The 17347-nt window shown below is 56.6% G+C and overlaps 5 long non-coding RNA genes across 5 annotated transcripts; all 5 read left to right on the plus strand.

Annotated features, from left to right (window-relative positions):
- Positions 1 to 2037: 2037 nt before the first annotated feature.
- On the plus strand, positions 2038 to 3053 carry LOC142359041 (uncharacterized). The gene is made up of 2 exons (XR_012762066.1): positions 2038 to 2142; positions 2814 to 3053. It is a non-coding gene; the product is annotated as an uncharacterized LOC142359041 (long non-coding RNA).
- Positions 3054 to 10104: 7051 nt separating this feature from the next.
- Positions 10105 to 10640, plus strand: LOC142359045 (uncharacterized). Its single transcript, XR_012762070.1, has 4 exons — positions 10105 to 10163; positions 10249 to 10289; positions 10376 to 10422; positions 10550 to 10640. It is a non-coding gene; the product is annotated as an uncharacterized LOC142359045 (long non-coding RNA).
- A 916-nt stretch (positions 10641 to 11556) lies between these two features.
- Positions 11557 to 12073, plus strand: LOC142359036 (uncharacterized). The gene is made up of 3 exons (XR_012762061.1): positions 11557 to 11734; positions 11821 to 11867; positions 11995 to 12073. It is a non-coding gene; the product is annotated as an uncharacterized LOC142359036 (long non-coding RNA).
- A 2358-nt stretch (positions 12074 to 14431) lies between these two features.
- On the plus strand, positions 14432 to 14967 carry LOC142359044 (uncharacterized). Its single transcript, XR_012762069.1, has 4 exons — positions 14432 to 14490; positions 14576 to 14616; positions 14703 to 14749; positions 14877 to 14967. It is a non-coding gene; the product is annotated as an uncharacterized LOC142359044 (long non-coding RNA).
- Positions 14968 to 15458: 491 nt separating this feature from the next.
- On the plus strand, positions 15459 to 16400 carry LOC142359043 (uncharacterized). The gene is made up of 3 exons (XR_012762068.1): positions 15459 to 16061; positions 16148 to 16194; positions 16322 to 16400. It is a non-coding gene; the product is annotated as an uncharacterized LOC142359043 (long non-coding RNA).
- Positions 16401 to 17347: the final 947 nt, after the last annotated feature.

Below are 17347 nucleotides of genomic sequence, written 5' to 3' on the forward strand. Positions count from 1 at the left end.
CTTTCTTTGTTTCTCGGTCCCTTTTTTCCTGTTCACTGTCCTTTTTCTCTCTCTGTCTGTGTCCCCTGCGCTCCGTTGCCATCTTTATCTCTCCTTTCTTCTTCATCTCCTCCCCCTGCCCCCGTCTCTCTCTCCCTCTTTCGCGCTCACCGGCCCTACATTTTCGTGCTCTGTCTCTGCAAGGCCCCTCGTCCCTGTATTTCTTGATTTCTCTACCTCTCTGGCGTTTCTTTTCGACCCTTCTTTCTCTCTGAGCTTCTCGGTCTTCTCCCTTGTCTTATTTTCCTCTTCCTAGTGCTCTGCCCTGCTCCCCATCGCTTATTTTCTCTCTCCGTTTCTCTGCCCTGCTCCCCGTCCCTGTCTGTCTTTCTCCGTCCCCCTCTGCTGCTCCACAGCAGAGTTTTTCCTTTCTCCGGCTCTCTGACCCACTCCCCGCCCACCCAGGTTGACCGTCCCAGGTTTTGTTCTGCGTCTCCATCCTGCCGCTGTCCTCATCTATCCTTTTGTGCCCTTCTCTTTCTGTCTCTTTTCGTGTGTCGCCGCTGCTTTTTTTCCCATCTCTGTCCAGCTCCCTGTCCCTTTCCTTTTTCCTCTTGCTGTCCTTTTGCCCTGCTTCCTCTTGCTGTTTTTTCTGCCTTTCTCTCTCTGCGCCATTCCCTCTCCCATCCTTTCTTTCTCGATCCCCCTGTGCAGCTCGCTGTCCCTTGTTTCCTTTCTCTCTTCCTCGGTATTTTTTTTCTTTCTCCATACCTCTCTCCCGCTGCCCGTCACGGTCGCATTTCTCCCCCCAACGCTGTCCTGCTCTGTCCCTTTTCTCTCTCTCTGTCGTTTTGTCCTGCTCCCTGTGTTTGTTTTTTAATTCCTCCCTCAGGGTCCCTCAGCCCGGTGCTGTTTTTTCCCTTCTCCGCCTCTGTCTCCTGCTGCCCAGCTGAGGCTTTTCCCCCTCCGTCTCTGTCCTGCTCCCCCGTCTCTTACTTGTGCCTGTCTTTCACTTTGTCCTGCCTCCTTGTCCCCTTTTTCTCTCTCAGTATCACCTTGTCCCGCTCCCTGTCCCTGTCTTTCTCTGACAATCTGTCCCGCTCCTTGTCCTTCTCTTTCCCTTTGCTGTTATTCCCCGTCCTTGTTCTGGCCTCTCTTCCTTCTCTTTCTGTCCTACTGCCCCAGTGCCTCTTTTTCCACCGCTGACCTGCTCCCTGGCCCTTGTTTCCTCTCGCCGTCCCTCTGTCCTGCTTCCTGTCCCCAGTTTTTCTGTCTCTCTTTCTCGATCCTGCTGCCTGTCCGGTCGTTTCTTGCTGTACCTGCCTGTGCAGCCGGCTCTCCCTTTTTGCCTTTCTCTCCTTCTCTTCCTGCTTCCCGGCCCGTTCTTGTCTTCCTCTCTGTCTGTCCTCTATCCCCTTGCTGGTTTGTGTTGGGGTTCCAACCCTGACCACCCACCCCCTTCTTCGTCTGACCCTTTCTTTGTTTCTTAGTACGTTTCTTCCTGTTGCCTGTCCTTTTTCTCTCTCTGTCAGTGTGTCCTGCACTGCGTGGGACGGTGGTGGGAGGCTGAAAAAGGGTGGGAAGCTGGGGGGGCGGAGTGGAGGCTGGAAAGAGGTAGGAGGTTGCAGAGGGGTGGGAAGCTGAATTAAGTAGAGGCCAGCAAAAAGGGAGTTAGGAGGCTATCGAGGGGTGGGAGGCGGGGGGGGGGGGGGGCGAGGAGGGGGGAGTAGAGGCCAGGAAAAAAAAGGAGGCCGGAAAGGGGTGGGAGGCTGCAGAGGGGTGGGAGGCCGGGGGCGAGAGTAGAGGCCAGAAAAAAAGGGAGGCCGAGGGGTGCGAGTAGAGGCCAGAAAGGCCCTTTTTTGTGGCTTCTTCCCTGTCTTTATCTCTCTTTCCTGCCTTGTTTACTCCTCTGATTCAAGTTCTCTCTCGATCCGTGTGTTCTGCTTCCCACTCATCATATTCTCTCTTTTTCTCTGTCCTGTTCCTGAGGCTTCTTGTCTAGGAAGCCACGTCTCGTATGAGCTCTAAGACAGCCACATGCATTTTCTCTCAGGTGCAGGAGAGCCAAACGATTGGAGTTGCGGAAGAAGAGGGGAAGAGAGAAGGGGAGAGAAACATCTGAAATGTCAAAGTCTCCCGGCAGCACCGAGAGTGAGAGCTGCGGTGAGTTGTGGGCCCTCGGGGCCCTGTCACCCCTCTTGTGCATCCTGGGCCCTCCCCGGCTCCCTCTCTTTCCCCCACTGCTACGATTATTTTTTTTTTCTGCTCTTGTGTACCTTCTTTCTCCATCTGTCTCTGACTTGTCCCCATCTTTTAGGTCCTCCCTCTTTCTGCCCTGCAGCCCGTGGCATTTTTTTCCTTCTTCCCCTCTTTCTGTTCAGCTCCCGGTTACTAGTTTTGCTTTCCTCCTACTCTGTAGCCTGTCAGTACTTTTGCTGTCTTTGGTGCTCTCTGTCTGGCTCCTCGTCCCTTGATTCGAGGCCTTCCTTCTCGGCTCCGTAGCACGTCACAGATCTACTGCTTTCTCCATGTCTATTCTATTCTATTTCCTTATCTCTCTTTGTCCAGGTCCCTGCCGCTATTCTTTTTTCCTCTGTCATGCTGCAGGGTTTTTTTTTGCATCTCCTTCCTGCTCCCCGTTCTTCATTTTCGGTCCGTGTCCTGCTCCCTCTTCTTCTTTCTGCTGCCGCTCTTCCTCTCTTCCTGCTGCTTCTTTCTCCATCTCTGTGGGACTGCCTGTCCCCGTCCTTCTCTCGCCGTCCCTTTCCCTGCTTGGTGCTTTCTCGTTCCACCGCCACTGTCCAGCCACCTGTCACTTTTCTCCTCTCTTGTAGTGGCCTGCACCCTGCTCCTCATTTTTGGCAGCCTCTACCGAGCAGCGCGTCACTCCGGGAGCCGACGGACGGACTGTTCGCCGCTGGAGCAACGGGCGCAGCTGCGGGAAGGAGTGCCGAGGTGTCGGAGGGGCAGAGGGAGTGTCGGGGTTGGGGGCCCTGAGTCCTGGAGCAGACCTGTTCCCGGGACTCATTTGGTACATGACTGAATAAACACCTGCGGTCCCTTTTGCCCTCCCAGCTGCGTTTGTGCTTCATTTGCATGGGGCAAGGGGCTGCGAAGGAGCCCAAGGGAGGAGGGGATGGACTGTGGGGCTGGGGCGAAGGCCCCCTGTTCCTGCTGGCCTGCAGCTGTGAGCCGGGGCTGGAGGAGCCCCAGGTGTGGGCAGTGAGGGTGATGGCGAAGGCCCTCCCTCTAATAGCGGGGCTGCCGGTGGAGGGGCCGGTGCTGCCCCACCCTGGGTGGCTGTGGAGGAGCCAGTGCGAGCCAAGGGAGGAGCAGAGCCGTTGCTGCACGTCACCGGGCTACAGCGAGGGAGAAGGTGAGCGGGCGGGGGGCGGGCGAGTAACCGATGGGTCCAGGAGAAAGCCCCAGGAGGGCGGTGTTGCCTGCCGGGGGCCGGCCAGGACAGCAGGACCCTGTCGGAAGCAAGGAGTGGCGAGGTTGCGGTGCCGTACAGGAGCCGGGTGGTGGGGGCTGTCCGGAGCTGCGCTGTGGAGTGCGGCGGCCGGGCGTATGCGGTAGCACCCGGCGGCCCGGCATGCGCGTATACTCTTAAGTAGTTACACCTTTTAAGTAGATCATTGGTTCCCTGTAATATTCCATTCGCTTGAGCATAGTAGGGAGTATGAAAAACCCCCTTGACTCTTTCCTCAGTGGCCTAGTCTGGGACTATTTTGGCGGAAAAGTGTGAGCCCTTATGTGTTTGGATTGATTGGGGAAGGAGCTGAATCATCCCTTTAGAGCTTGACCTGTATTTTTTTTCTGTGGCATAGGCAAATGCCTCTGCTTGCACTAGCCCAGATACCACTTCAACTCCCACTAACGTGTGTTGCTTTCCCTTGGGTTTTCAGCAAGGGCCAATATAATCTACTTGCCAGGTTTCCCACAGTCCCTTCCTGATTTTAATGTGTAAGGGAGGTTGGTCTCGGGGATGTTTGTCAAGTTGACGATGACACAGGTTACATGCAGAAATACAAGTGCGACAGCTTTCCTTGGTAACGAGCCAGCCTCGAGCGTGCGCCTCACAGTAGAGATCGTTGCTTCCTGTATGTTTAACATGCAGCCATTCAGGTAATCTTTCCGAGTTTTCCGTTATTGGTTCATTTTGTAGGGGAGCTAAATGGGATAGTTCATCTACTTTGTTGTTCCACTGGCTAGTTAGATCGCCTGCACTTTGATGGGAAGCTACCCAGGCTATGGCAAAATTTCCTTGTTTGGCAGTTCCTAGGGTATCTTCCCATTTGTCCTTCTGCCATACAGGTATCTGATTTTGCTCCCAGAAAGAAAGCCATTCCCTGCACCCCTTAAAGACAGCAAAAGAGTCAGTATAGATATAGATAGGAGAAGAAGACTGAGCTTCAGGAGAAGAGGGTTGAGCTTCATGTTGGAAATACCCTCCAGACTGCAACTACCTTCTCTTTCTGTTGTGATTTTTTTCTTCACTTTGGTTCTGTAAAGCCACTGCCCGATATTTCCACGCTTTCCCTTCATGTCTAGCTGAGGCATCAGTAAACCAAGCTTTCTCTAGTTGTTCAGAAAATGGAGGGGCGACTCGTATAAAGGGATGGAGGATCATTTTTGTACTTAAGGGGAAATTCTTGTATAGTTAGTTTTTTGTGTATACCCTCAGATACCTGGAAGGTGGTACAATAATGTTCAATCTGTGCATACCCCTTTCGCACAGATGCGTGCTGTGCCACCCCGTCAGGGGTTGGGGTTCTGGACAAAATTGGTTTCATTATCTTAAAGGGGCCTCTAAGTATAATTGGCTGTTGGCAGATGATATGTTCCGCTTCCCGCAATGCAAATAGTCCCTTTTCCCATACTGTATAATTTTTTCTGCATCCCTAAACTTACGTGAATGAAATCCAATAGGCTTTGGGGGTCCCTCTGGCTCCTTTTGCCAAAGGTGGATTAACAGTCCCGACTGAGCAAATCCTCATTCAGTCTGGATTGGGTCAGTGGGGTGAATAAGGCCTAAGCCTTGATAGTTAGAGGCTGCAAATACTAATAATTCTAGGGCTTCCTCATGTACAGGAGTCCACTCCCAAGAATCACCTTTTTTGCAGTAAATCATATAATGGTCTAGCTATTACGGAAAAATCGGGATTATGTTTTTGCCAGAAAACCGAGGTTCCTAACACTTGCTGCAATTCTCGTTTTGAGGGAGATATTCGTATTTGGTCTAACGTTGTCAGAGTGTCATCAGGAATACACGCGGCTCCTCCTTTGTACCAGATCCCTAAGAATTTTACCTCGAGGGGCAAGAAGTTGTACCTTTTCTGGTGAAATCTGCAGACCTAGCCCTTCTAGGTGTTTAATGACTGTGGCCTGCGCTTTGTGAACTGATGCTGCTCGCTTCCCCCCCCCATTAACACATCGTCTATATACTGATAGATTTTGACCTCCTTATCGAGAGGGATTTTTTCTAATTCCCTCGCTAGGGCACGGTGTGCTAGGGTAGGGGAGTGCTGAAGTCCTTGGGACAACCTAGTGAATGTATATTGTTGTCCTTTTCAAGTGAAAGCAAAGTGGGTTTGATGTTCGGGTTGAAGGGGACCCGTGAAAAAAGTGTCTTTAACATCAATAGTTGCTACAATTGGGTGGCATGTTCCTGAATGGTGCTAATGAGCTCGGCCACTTAAGGCACAGCAGCGGTTAATGGTCCTGTATTAGCATTTAAACGGCGATAATTGATTGTTAGCTGCCACTTCCCATTGGATTTTATCACTGGCCAGACCGGGCAATTGTAAGGTGAGTGGGTGGGAACTATAACTCCTCCTTCCTGCAGTTCTGCTGGTAAGGGTGCTATGCCTTCCCTAGCTCCTAATGGCACAGAATACAGTTTTACTTCAGTTAATTTGGAGGAGGGAAGAGGAGGGGCTGGGACTAGAAGCTGCAGATTTAATTTAGCTACTCCAGATGTCCAAGTGAGCTGGGGTGGCAGCAAGGAGGAGCGTGGGGCGGGTGACTTCTCACGGGCGCAAGGGTAATTTTGTGTCTCTCGGTATCTCAGGTTGCAGAAGCGACGGAGGCCGCAGCGTCCGACTCTGGAATGTGCAGGTGAGTGGAGCACCCCGGTGCTTCTGAGGAGGAGGTGGTTGTGGAAGAGGTCGGCGTTGGCCAGTGTGATGCTTACTGTCAGCCCTGTGTGTCGTCTGTGTTGTCGTCTCCTCGTTTTGCTTTTCAGATGACAAAACGGAAGCAGGCGACTGCAGGAGCATCCCAGTTAGCCAAGGTGCTTTTTGTCGAGGATGGAGTCAGACCCCTGGCCCCCTGAAAGCTAAGTTGAGGGACTGGAGGGAGGGGACCACGGTTGTGAATTGCAGGGGGAGGGCTTGTAAAGTTAGCGCAGGGGAGAGGGCTGTGCAGGAGCGGGCCCCTTTGGGCGTGGAAAGAGAAGGAAGGGGTTTCTCTTCGGCCCAGTTGGGCAGGACCGCTCCAGGCTGTGTCTGTGGTGCTGTGTCGTTTTTGTCATCTGTCTTCTGTGTCTTAGACCGTACCTGTATCTCAACATCCTCACGGCTCTTTGTGCACATCGGGCACCGCCCCGGAGTCTCGAATGCCCCTGCTCGTCGGCATAGTGCCAAGTGGGTGCTTCTCTTCTTGCCTTACAAGCGTAAAGCGTGGATCGGTCTCGTGGCGTGGAAGTTTCCGGTCGGTTCTCTTTTGCGGCGTCGTTCCAGGCTGTGTCGGCAGCTCTTGTCTCTAGCGGTCCATTTTCGTGGAGAGTGGGAGCTCTTCCCTGCATCCTGATGTTCTTAGGTCTTGAAGCCGGGCTTCTTGCACATGCGCCGTCTCTTTTGACCGTATCTTCGTGCCAGGGACCGTGCTGTCTGACTCTGTTTTTCCGGGGCTTCCGTGGAGGCTCCGTGCTCTGGGCCGTCGCGGCCCTGTAGGTCTTCTTGTCCGACGGTGTCACCCGTCGGGGAGTCCTCCTTCTTGCGGAGGAGAGTCTTCTCTCTTCTTTGAAGCCCGTTGTTTGTGGTCTTGCGCGTAGCGTCGGTGTGTGCCTGTGCGTGTTTTGGCTTGGAGCTGCTCTGCCCGGGGCAACGGGGGAACCTGTAAACGGCAGGGCCAGGGTGGGTGAGCGGCCAAGGTAAAGGAGCAGGAGATCGGAACGGATGCGGGCAGGCTTTGGTTTCGGGCGGTATCTCAGCATGTGCCGTTTGCTTTGTTTTTATTGCAGGTGGCGCACGTAGCCTCAGAGGGGCGAAGCGGCGTGCTGACAAGAGGTCTGAGAAGGTGAGGCGGTTGTGTGCCGGGTCAGCGTGCGAGAGCAAATTATTGTGCAGCGACTGAGTGAGGGGTGTGTCTCTTGGTTTTGCAGGGGCCGTGCGGGCCACCTGTGGCACTGGACAACTGTTTGAGGTGAGCTGGGGTGGCAGAGAGGAGGAGCGTGGGGCGGGTGACTTCTCACAGGCGCCAGGGTAATTTTGTGTCTCTCGGTATCTCAGGTTGCAGAAGCGACGGAGGCCGCAGCGTCCGACTCTGGAACGTGCAGGTGAGTGGAGCACCCCGGTGCTTCTGAGGAGGAGGTGGTTGTGGAAGAGGTCGGCGTTGGCCAGTGTGATGCTTACTGTCAGCCCTGTGTGTCGTCTGTGTTGTCGTCTCCTCGTTTTGCTTTTCAGATGACAAAACGGAAGCAGGCGACTGCAGGAGCATCCCAGTTAGCCAAGGTGCTTTTTGTCGAGGATGGAGTCAGACCCCTGGCCCCCTGAAAGCTAAGTTGAGGGACTGGAGGGAGGGGACCACGGTTGTGAATTGCAGGGGGAGGGCTTGTAAAGTTAGCGCAGGGGAGAGGGCTGTGCAGGAGCGGGCCCCTTTGGGCGTGGAAAGAGAAGGAAGGGGTTTCTCTTCGGCCCAGTTGGGCAGGACCGCTCCAGGCTGTGTCTGTGGTGCTGTGTCGTTTTTGTCATCTGTCTTCTGTGTCTTAGACCGTACCTGTATCTCAACATCCTCACGGCTCTTTGTGCACATCGGGCACCGCCCCGGAGTCTCGAATGCCCCTGCTCGTCGGCATAGTGCCAAGTGGGTGCTTCTCTTCTTGCCTTACAAGCGTAAAGCGTGGATCGGTCTCGTGGCGTGGAAGTTTCCGGTCGGTTCTCTTTTGCGGCGTCGTTCCAGGCTGTGTCGGCAGCTCTTGTCTCTAGCGGTCCATTTTCGTGGAGAGTGGGAGCTCTTCCCTGCATCCTGATGTTCTTAGGTCTTGAAGCCGGGCTTCTTGCACATGCGCCGTCTCTTTTGACCGTATCTTCGTGCCAGGGACCGTGCTGTCTGACTCTGTTTTTCCGGGGCTTCCGTGGAGGCTCCGTGCTCTGGGCCGTCGCGGCCCTGTAGGTCGTCTTGTCCGACAGTGTCACCCGTCGGGGAGTCCTCCTTCTTGCGGAGGAGAGTCTTCTCTCTTCTTTGAAGCCCGTTGTTTGTGGTCTTGCGCGTAGCGTCGGTGTGTGCCTGTGCGTGTTTTGGCTTGGAGCTGCTCTGCCCGGGGCAACGGGGGAACCTGTAAACGGCAGGGCCAGGGTGGGTGAGCGGCCAAGGTAAAGGAGCAGGAGATCGGAACGGATGCGGGCAGGCTTTGGTTTCGGGCGGTATCTCAGCATGTGCCGTTTGCTTTGTTTTTATTGCAGGTGGCGCACGTAGCCTCAGAGGGGCGAAGCGGCGTGCTGACAAGAGGTCTGAGAAGGTGAGGCGGTTGTGTGCCGGGTCAGCGTGCGAGAGCAAATTATTGTGCAGCGACTGAGTGAGGGGTGTGTCTCTTGGTTTTGCAGGGGCCGTGCGGGCCACCTGTGGCACTGGACAACTGTTTGAGGTGAGCTGGGGTGGCAGCGAGGAGGAGCGTGGGGCGGGTGACTTCTCACGGGCGCCAGGGTAATTTTGTGTCTCTCGGTATCTCAGGTTGCAGAAGCGACGGAGGCCGCAGCGTCCGACTCTGGAACGTGCAGGTGAGTGGAGCACCCCGGTGCTTCTGAGGAGGAGGTGGTTGTGGAAGAGGTCGGCGTTGGCCAGTGTGATGCTTACTGTCAGCCCTGTGTGTCGTCTGTGTTGTCGTCTCCTCGTTTTGCTTTTCAGATGACAAAACGGAAGCAGGCGACTGCAGGAGCATCCCAGTTAGCCAAGGTGCTTTTTGTCGAGGATGGAGTCAGACCCCTGGCCCCCTGAAAGCTAAGTTGAGGGACTGGAGGGAGGGGACCACGGTTGTGAATTGCAGGGGGAGGGCTTGTAAAGTTAGCGCAGGGGAGAGGGCTGTGCAGGAGCGGGCCCCTTTGGGCGTGGAAAGAGAAGGAAGGGGTTTCTCTTCGGCCCAGTTGGGCAGGACCGCTCCAGGCTGTGTCTGTGGTGCTGTGTCGTTTTTGTCATCTGTCTTCTGTGTCTTAGACCGTACCTGTATCTCAACATCCTCACGGCTCTTTGTGCACATCGGGCACCGCCCCGGAGTCTCGAATGCCCCTGCTCGTCGGCATAGTGCCAAGTGGGTGCTTCTCTTCTTGCCTTACAAGCGTAAAGCGTGGATCGGTCTCGTGGCGTGGAAGTTTCCGGTCGGTTCTCTTTTGCGGCGTCGTTCCAGGCTGTGTCGGCAGCTCTTGTCTCTAGCGGTCCATTTTCGTGGAGAGTGGGAGCTCTTCCCTGCATCCTGATGTTCTTAGGTCTTGAAGCCGGGCTTCTTGCACATGCGCCGTCTCTTTTGACCGTATCTTCGTGCCAGGGACCGTGCTGTCTGACTCTGTTTTTCCGGGGCTTCCGTGGAGGCTCCGTGCTCTGGGCCGTCGCGGCCCTGTAGGTCGTCTTGTCCGACGGTGTCACCCGTCGGGGAGTCCTCCTTCTTGCGGAGGAGAGTCTTCTCTCTTCTTTGAAGCCCGTTGTTTGTGGTCTTGCGCGTAGCGTCGGTGTGTGCCTGTGCGTGTTTTGGCTTGGAGCTGCTCTGCCCGGGGCAACGGGGGAACCTGTAAACGGCAGGGCCAGGGTGGGTGAGCGGCCAAGGTAAAGGAGCAGGAGATCGGAACGGATGCGGGCAGGCTTTGGTTTCGGGCGGTATCTCAGCATGTGCCGTTTGCTTTGTTTTTATTGCAGGTGGCGCACGTAGCCTCAGAGGGGCGAAGCGGCGTGCTGACAAGAGGTCTGAGAAGGTGAGGCGGTTGTGTGCCGGGTCAGCGTGCGAGAGCAAATTATTGTGCAGCGACTGAGTGAGGGGTGTGTCTCTTGGTTTTGCAGGGGCCGTGCGGGCCACCTGTGGCACTGGACAACTGTTTGAGGTGAGGTGGGGTGGCAGCGAGGAGGAGCGTGGGGCGGGTGACTTCTCACGGGCGCCAGGGTAATTTTGTGTCTCTCGGTATCTCAGGTTGCAGAAGCGACGGAGGCCGCAGCGTCCGACTCTGGAACGTGCAGGTGAGTGGAGCACCCCGGTGCTTCTGAGGAGGAGGTGGTTGTGGAAGAGGTCGGCGTTGGCCAGTGTGATGCTTACTGTCAGCCCTGTGTGTCGTCTGTGTTGTCGTCTCCTCGTTTTGCTTTTCAGATGACAAAACGGAAGCAGGCGACTGACTGCAGGAGCATCCCAGTTAGCCAAGGTGCTTTTTGTCGAGGATGGAGTCAGACCCCTGGCCCCCTGAAAGCTAAGTTGAGGGACTGGAGGGAGGGGACCACGGTTGTGAATTGCAGGGGGAGGGCTTGTAAAGTTAGCGCAGGGGAGAGGGCTGTGCAGGAGCGGGCCCCTTTGGGCGTGGAAAGAGAAGGAAGGGGTTTCTCTTCGGCCCAGTTGGGCAGGACCGCTCCAGGCTGTGTCTGTGGTGCTGTGTCGTTTTTGTCATCTGTCTTCTGTGTCTTAGACCGTACCTGTATCTCAACATCCTCACGGCTCTTTGTGCACATCGGGCACCGCCCCGGAGTCTCGAATGCCCCTGCTCGTCGGCATAGTGCCAAGTGGGTGCTTCTCTTCTTGCCTTACAAGCGTAAAGCGTGGATCGGTCTCGTGGCGTGGAAGTTTCCGGTCGGTTCTCTTTTGCGGCGTCGTTCCAGGCTGTGTCGGCAGCTCTTGTCTCTAGCGGTCCATTTTCGTGGAGAGTGGGAGCTCTTCCCTGCATCCTGATGTTCTTAGGTCTTGAAGCCGGGCTTCTTGCACATGCGCCGTCTCTTTTGACCGTATCTTCGTGCCAGGGACCGTGCTGTCTGACTCTGTTTTTCCGGGGCTTCCGTGGAGGCTCCGTGCTCTGGGCCGTCGCGGCCCTGTAGGTCGTCTTGTCCGACGGTGTCACCCGTCGGGGAGTCCTCCTTCTTGCGGAGGAGAGTCTTCTCTCTTCTTTGAAGCCCGTTGTTTGTGGTCTTGCGCGTAGCGTCGGTGTGTGCCTGTGCGTGTTTTGGCTTGGAGCTGCTCTGCCCGGGGCAACGGGGGAACCTGTAAACGGCAGGGCCAGGGTGGGTGAGCGGCCAAGGTAAAGGAGCAGGAGATCGGAACGGATGCGGGCAGGCTTTGGTTTCGGGCGGTATCTCAGCATGTGCCGTTTGCTTTGTTTTTATTGCAGGTGGCGCACGTAGCCTCAGAGGGGCGAAGCGGCGTGCTGACAAGAGGTCTGAGAAGGCGAGGCGGTTGTGTGCCGGGTCAGCGTGCGAGAGCAAATTATTGTGCAGCGACTGAGTGAGGGGTGTGTCTCTTGGTTTTGCAGGGGCCGTGCGGGCCACCTGTGGCACTGGACAACTGTTTGAGGTGAGCTGGGGTGGCAGCGAGGAGGAGCGTGGGGCGGGTGACTTCTCACGGGCGCCAGGGTAATTTTGTGTCTCTCGGTATCTCAGGTTGCAGAAGCGACGGAGGCCGCAGCGTCCGACTCTGGAACGTGCAGGTGAGTGGAGCACCCCGGTGCTTCTGAGGAGGAGGTGGTTGTGGAAGAGGTCGGCGTTGGCCAGTGTGATGCTTACTGTCAGCCCTGTGTGTCGTCTGTGTTGTCGTCTCCTCGTTTTGCTTTTCAGATGACAAAACGGAAGCAGGCGACTGCAGGAGCATCCCAGTTAGCCAAGGTGCTTTTTGTCGAGGATGGAGTCAGACCCCTGGCCCCCTGAAAGCTAAGTTGAGGGACTGGAGGGAGGGGACCACGGTTGTGAATTGCAGGGGGAGGGCTTGTAAAGTTAGCGCAGGGGAGAGGGCTGTGCAGGAGCGGGCCCCTTTGGGCGTGGAAAGAGAAGGAAGGGGTTTCTCTTCGGCCCAGTTGGGCAGGACCGCTCCAGGCTGTGTCTGTGGTGCTGTGTCGTTTTTGTCATCTGTCTTCTGTGTCTTAGACCGTACCTGTATCTCAACATCCTCACGGCTCTTTGTGCACATCGGGCACCGCCCCGGAGTCTCGAATGCCCCTGCTCGTCGGCATAGTGCCAAGTGGGTGCTTCTCTTCTTGCCTTACAAGCGTAAAGCGTGGATCGGTCTCGTGGCGTGGAAGTTTCCGGTCGGTTCTCTTTTGCGGCGTCGTTCCAGGCTGTGTCGGCAGCTCTTGTCTCTAGCGGTCCATTTTCGTGGAGAGTGGGAGCTCTTCCCTGCATCCTGATGTTCTTAGGTCTTGAAGCCGGGCTTCTTGCACATGCGCCGTCTCTTTTGACCGTATCTTCGTGCCAGGGACCGTGCTGTCTGACTCTGTTTTTCCGGGGCTTCCGTGGAGGCTCCGTGCTCTGGGCCGTCGCGGCCCTGTAGGTCGTCTTGTCCGACAGTGTCACCCGTCGGGGAGTCCTCCTTCTTGCGGAGGAGAGTCTTCTCTCTTCTTTGAAGCCCGTTGTTTGTGGTCTTGCGCGTAGCGTCGGTGTGTGCCTGTGCGTGTTTTGGCTTGGAGCTGCTCTGCCCGGGGCAACGGGGGAACCTGTAAACGGCAGGGCCAGGGTGGGTGAGCGGCCAAGGTAAAGGAGCAGGAGATCGGAACGGATGCGGGCAGGCTTTGGTTTCGGGCGGTATCTCAGCATGTGCCGTTTGCTTTGTTTTTATTGCAGGTGGCGCACGTAGCCTCAGAGGGGCGAAGCGGCGTGCTGACAAGAGGTCTGAGAAGGTGAGGCGCTTGTGTGCCGGGTCAGCGTGCGAGAGCAAATTATTGTGCAGCGACTGAGTGAGGGGTGTGTCTCTTGGTTTTGCAGGGGCCGTGCGGGCCACCTGTGGCACTGGACAACTGTTTGAGGTGAGGTGGGGTGGCAGCGAGGAGGAGCGTGGGGCGGGTGACTTCTCACGGGCGCCAGGGTAATTTTGTGTCTCTCGGTATCTCAGGTTGCAGAAGCGACGGAGGCCGCAGCGTCCGACTCTGGAACGTGCAGGTGAGTGGAGCACCCCGGTGCTTCTGAGGAGGAGGTGGTTGTGGAAGAGGTCGGCGTTGGCCAGTGTGATGCTTACTGTCAGCCCTGTGTGTCGTCTGTGTTGTCGTCTCCTCGTTTTGCTTTTCAGATGACAAAACGGAAGCAGGCGACTGCAGGAGCATCCCAGTTAGCCAAGGTGCTTTTTGTCGAGGATGGAGTCAGACCCCTGGCCCCCTGAAAGCTAAGTTGAGGGACTGGAGGGAGGGGACCACGGTTGTGAATTGCAGGGGGAGGGCTTGTAAAGTTAGCGCAGGGGAGAGGGCTGTGCAGGAGCGGGCCCCTTTGGGCGTGGAAAGAGAAGGAAGGGGTTTCTCTTCGGCCCAGTTGGGCAGGACCGCTCCAGGCTGTGTCTGTGGTGCTGTGTCGTTTTTGTCATCTGTCTTCTGTGTCTTAGACCGTACCTGTATCTCAACATCCTCACGGCTCTTTGTGCACATCGGGCACCGCCCCGGAGTCTCGAATGCCCCTGCTCGTCGGCATAGTGCCAAGTGGGTGCTTCTCTTCTTGCCTTACAAGCGTAAAGCGTGGATCGGTCTCGTGGCGTGGAAGTTTCCGGTCGGTTCTCTTTTGCGGCGTCGTTCCAGGCTGTGTCGGCAGCTCTTGTCTCTAGCGGTCCATTTTCGTGGAGAGTGGGAGCTCTTCCCTGCATCCTGATGTTCTTAGGTCTTGAAGCCGGGCTTCTTGCACATGCGCCGTCTCTTTTGACCGTATCTTCGTGCCAGGGACCGTGCTGTCTGACTCTGTTTTTCCGGGGCTTCCGTGGAGGCTCCGTGCTCTGGGCCGTCGCGGCCCTGTAGGTCGTCTTGTCCGACGGTGTCACCCGTCGGGGAGTCCTCCTTCTTGCGGAGGAGAGTCTTCTCTCTTCTTTGAAGCCCGTTGTTTGTGGTCTTGCGCGTAGCGTCGGTGTGTGCCTGTGCGTGTTTTGGCTTGGAGCTGCTCTGCCCGGGGCAACGGGGGAACCTGTAAACGGCAGGGCCAGGGTGGGTGAGCGGCCAAGGTAAAGGAGCAGGAGATCGGAACGGATGCGGGCAGGCTTTGGTTTCGGGCGGTATCTCAGCATGTGCCGTTTGCTTTGTTTTTATTGCAGGTGGCGCACGTAGCCTCAGAGGGGCGAAGCGGCGTGCTGACAAGAGGTCTGAGAAGGTGAGGCGGTTGTGTGCCGGGTCAGCGTGCGAGAGCAAATTATTGTGCAGCGACTGAGTGAGGGGTGTGTCTCTTGGTTTTGCAGGGGCCGTGCGGGCCACCTGTGGCACTGGACAACTGTTTGAGGTGAGGTGGGGTGGCAGCGAGGAGGAGCGTGGGGCGGGTGACTTCTCACGGGCGCCAGGGTAATTTTGTGTCTCTCGGTATCTCAGGTTGCAGAAGCGACGGAGGCCGCAGCGTCCGACTCTGGAACGTGCAGGTGAGTGGAGCACCCCGGTGCTTCTGAGGAGGAGGTGGTTGTGGAAGAGGTCGGCGTTGGCCAGTGTGATGCTTACTGTCAGCCCTGTGTGTCGTCTGTGTTGTCGTCTCCTCGTTTTGCTTTTCAGATGACAAAACGGAAGCAGGCGACTGACTGCAGGAGCATCCCAGTTAGCCAAGGTGCTTTTTGTCGAGGATGGAGTCAGACCCCTGGCCCCCTGAAAGCTAAGTTGAGGGACTGGAGGGAGGGGACCACGGTTGTGAATTGCAGGGGGAGGGCTTGTAAAGTTAGCGCAGGGGAGAGGGCTGTGCAGGAGCGGGCCCCTTTGGGCGTGGAAAGAGAAGGAAGGGGTTTCTCTTCGGCCCAGTTGGGCAGGACCGCTCCAGGCTGTGTCTGTGGTGCTGTGTCGTTTTTGTCATCTGTCTTCTGTGTCTTAGACCGTACCTGTATCTCAACATCCTCACGGCTCTTTGTGCACATCGGGCACCGCCCCGGAGTCTCGAATGCCCCTGCTCGTCGGCATAGTGCCAAGTGGGTGCTTCTCTTCTTGCCTTACAAGCGTAAAGCGTGGATCGGTCTCGTGGCGTGGAAGTTTCCGGTCGGTTCTCTTTTGCGGCGTCGTTCCAGGCTGTGTCGGCAGCTCTTGTCTCTAGCGGTCCATTTTCGTGGAGAGTGGGAGCTCTTCCCTGCATCCTGATGTTCTTAGGTCTTGAAGCCGGGCTTCTTGCACATGCGCCGTCTCTTTTGACCGTATCTTCGTGCCAGGGACCGTGCTGTCTGACTCTGTTTTTCCGGGGCTTCCGTGGAGGCTCCGTGCTCTGGGCCGTCGCGGCCCTGTAGGTCGTCTTGTCCGACAGTGTCACCCGTCGGGGAGTCCTCCTTCTTGCGGAGGAGAGTCTTCTCTCTTCTTTGAAGCCCGTTGTTTGTGGTCTTGCGCGTAGCGTCGGTGTGTGCCTGTGCGTGTTTTGGCTTGGAGCTGCTCTGCCCGGGGCAACGGGGGAACCTGTAAACGGCAGGGCCAGGGTGGGTGAGCGGCCAAGGTAAAGGAGCAGGAGATCGGAACGGATGCGGGCAGGCTTTGGTTTCGGGCGGTATCTCAGCATGTGCCGTTTGCTTTGTTTTTATTGCAGGTGGCGCACGTAGCCTCAGAGGGGCGAAGCGGCGTGCTGACAAGAGGTCTGAGAAGGCGAGGCGGTTGTGTGCCGGGTCAGCGTGCGAGAGCAAATTATTGTGCAGCGACTGAGTGAGGGGTGTGTCTCTTGGTTTTGCAGGGGCCGTGCGGGCCACCTGTGGCACTGGACAACTGTTTGAGGTGAGCTGGGGTGGCAGCGAGGAGGAGCGTGGGGCGGGTGACTTCTCACGGGCGCCAGGGTAATTTTGTGTCTCTCGGTATCTCAGGTTGCAGAAGCGACGGAGGCCGCAGCGTCCGACTCTGGAACGTGCAGGTGAGTGGAGCACCCCGGTGCTTCTGAGGAGGAGGTGGTTGTGGAAGAGGTCGGCGTTGGCCAGTGTGATGCTTACTGTCAGCCCTGTGTGTCGTCTGTGTTGTCGTCTCCTCGTTTTGCTTTTCAGATGACAAAACGGAAGCAGGCGACTGCAGGAGCATCCCAGTTAGCCAAGGTGCTTTTTGTCGAGGATGGAGTCAGACCCCTGGCCCCCTGAAAGCTAAGTTGAGGGACTGGAGGGAGGGGACCACGGTTGTGAATTGCAGGGGGAGGGCTTGTAAAGTTAGCGCAGGGGAGAGGGCTGTGCAGGAGCGGGCCCCTTTGGGCGTGGAAAGAGAAGGAAGGGGTTTCTCTTCGGCCCAGTTGGGCAGGACCGCTCCAGGCTGTGTCTGTGGTGCTGTGTCGTTTTTGTCATCTGTCTTCTGTGTCTTAGACCGTACCTGTATCTCAACATCCTCACGGCTCTTTGTGCACATCGGGCACCGCCCCGGAGTCTCGAATGCCCCTGCTCGTCGGCATAGTGCCAAGTGGGTGCTTCTCTTCTTGCCTTACAAGCGTAAAGCGTGGATCGGTCTCGTGGCGTGGAAGTTTCCGGTCGGTTCTCTTTTGCGGCGTCGTTCCAGGCTGTGTCGGCAGCTCTTGTCTCTAGCGGTCCATTTTCGTGAGGAGTGGGAGCTCTTCCCTGCATCCTGATGTTCTTAGGTCTTGAAGCCGGGCTTCTTGCACATGCGCCGTCTCTTTTGACCGTATCTTCGTGCCAGGGACCGTGCTGTCTGACTCTGTTTTTCCGGGGCTTCCGTGGAGGCTCCGTGCTCTGGGCCGTCGCGGCCCTGTAGGTCGTCTTGTCCGACAGTGTCACCCGTCGGGGAGTCCTCCTTCTTGCGGAGGAGAGTCTTCTCTCTTCTTTGAAGCCCGTTGTTTGTGGTCTTGCGCGTAGCGTCGGTGTGTGCCTGTGCGTGTTTTGGCTTGGAGCTGCTCTGCCCGGGGCAACGGGGGAACCTGTAAACGGCAGGGCCAGGGTGGGTGAGCGGCCAAGGTAAAGGAGCAGGAGATCGGAACGGATGCGGGCAGGCTTTGGTTTCGGGCGGTATCTCAGCATGTGCCGTTTGCTTTGTTTTTATTGCAGGTGGCGCACGTAGCCTCAGAGGGGCGA

Source organism: Opisthocomus hoazin, unplaced genomic scaffold, assembly GCF_030867145.1.
Source record: "Opisthocomus hoazin isolate bOpiHoa1 unplaced genomic scaffold, bOpiHoa1.hap1 HAP1_SCAFFOLD_95, whole genome shotgun sequence".
NCBI lineage: Eukaryota > Metazoa > Chordata > Aves > Opisthocomiformes > Opisthocomidae > Opisthocomus > Opisthocomus hoazin.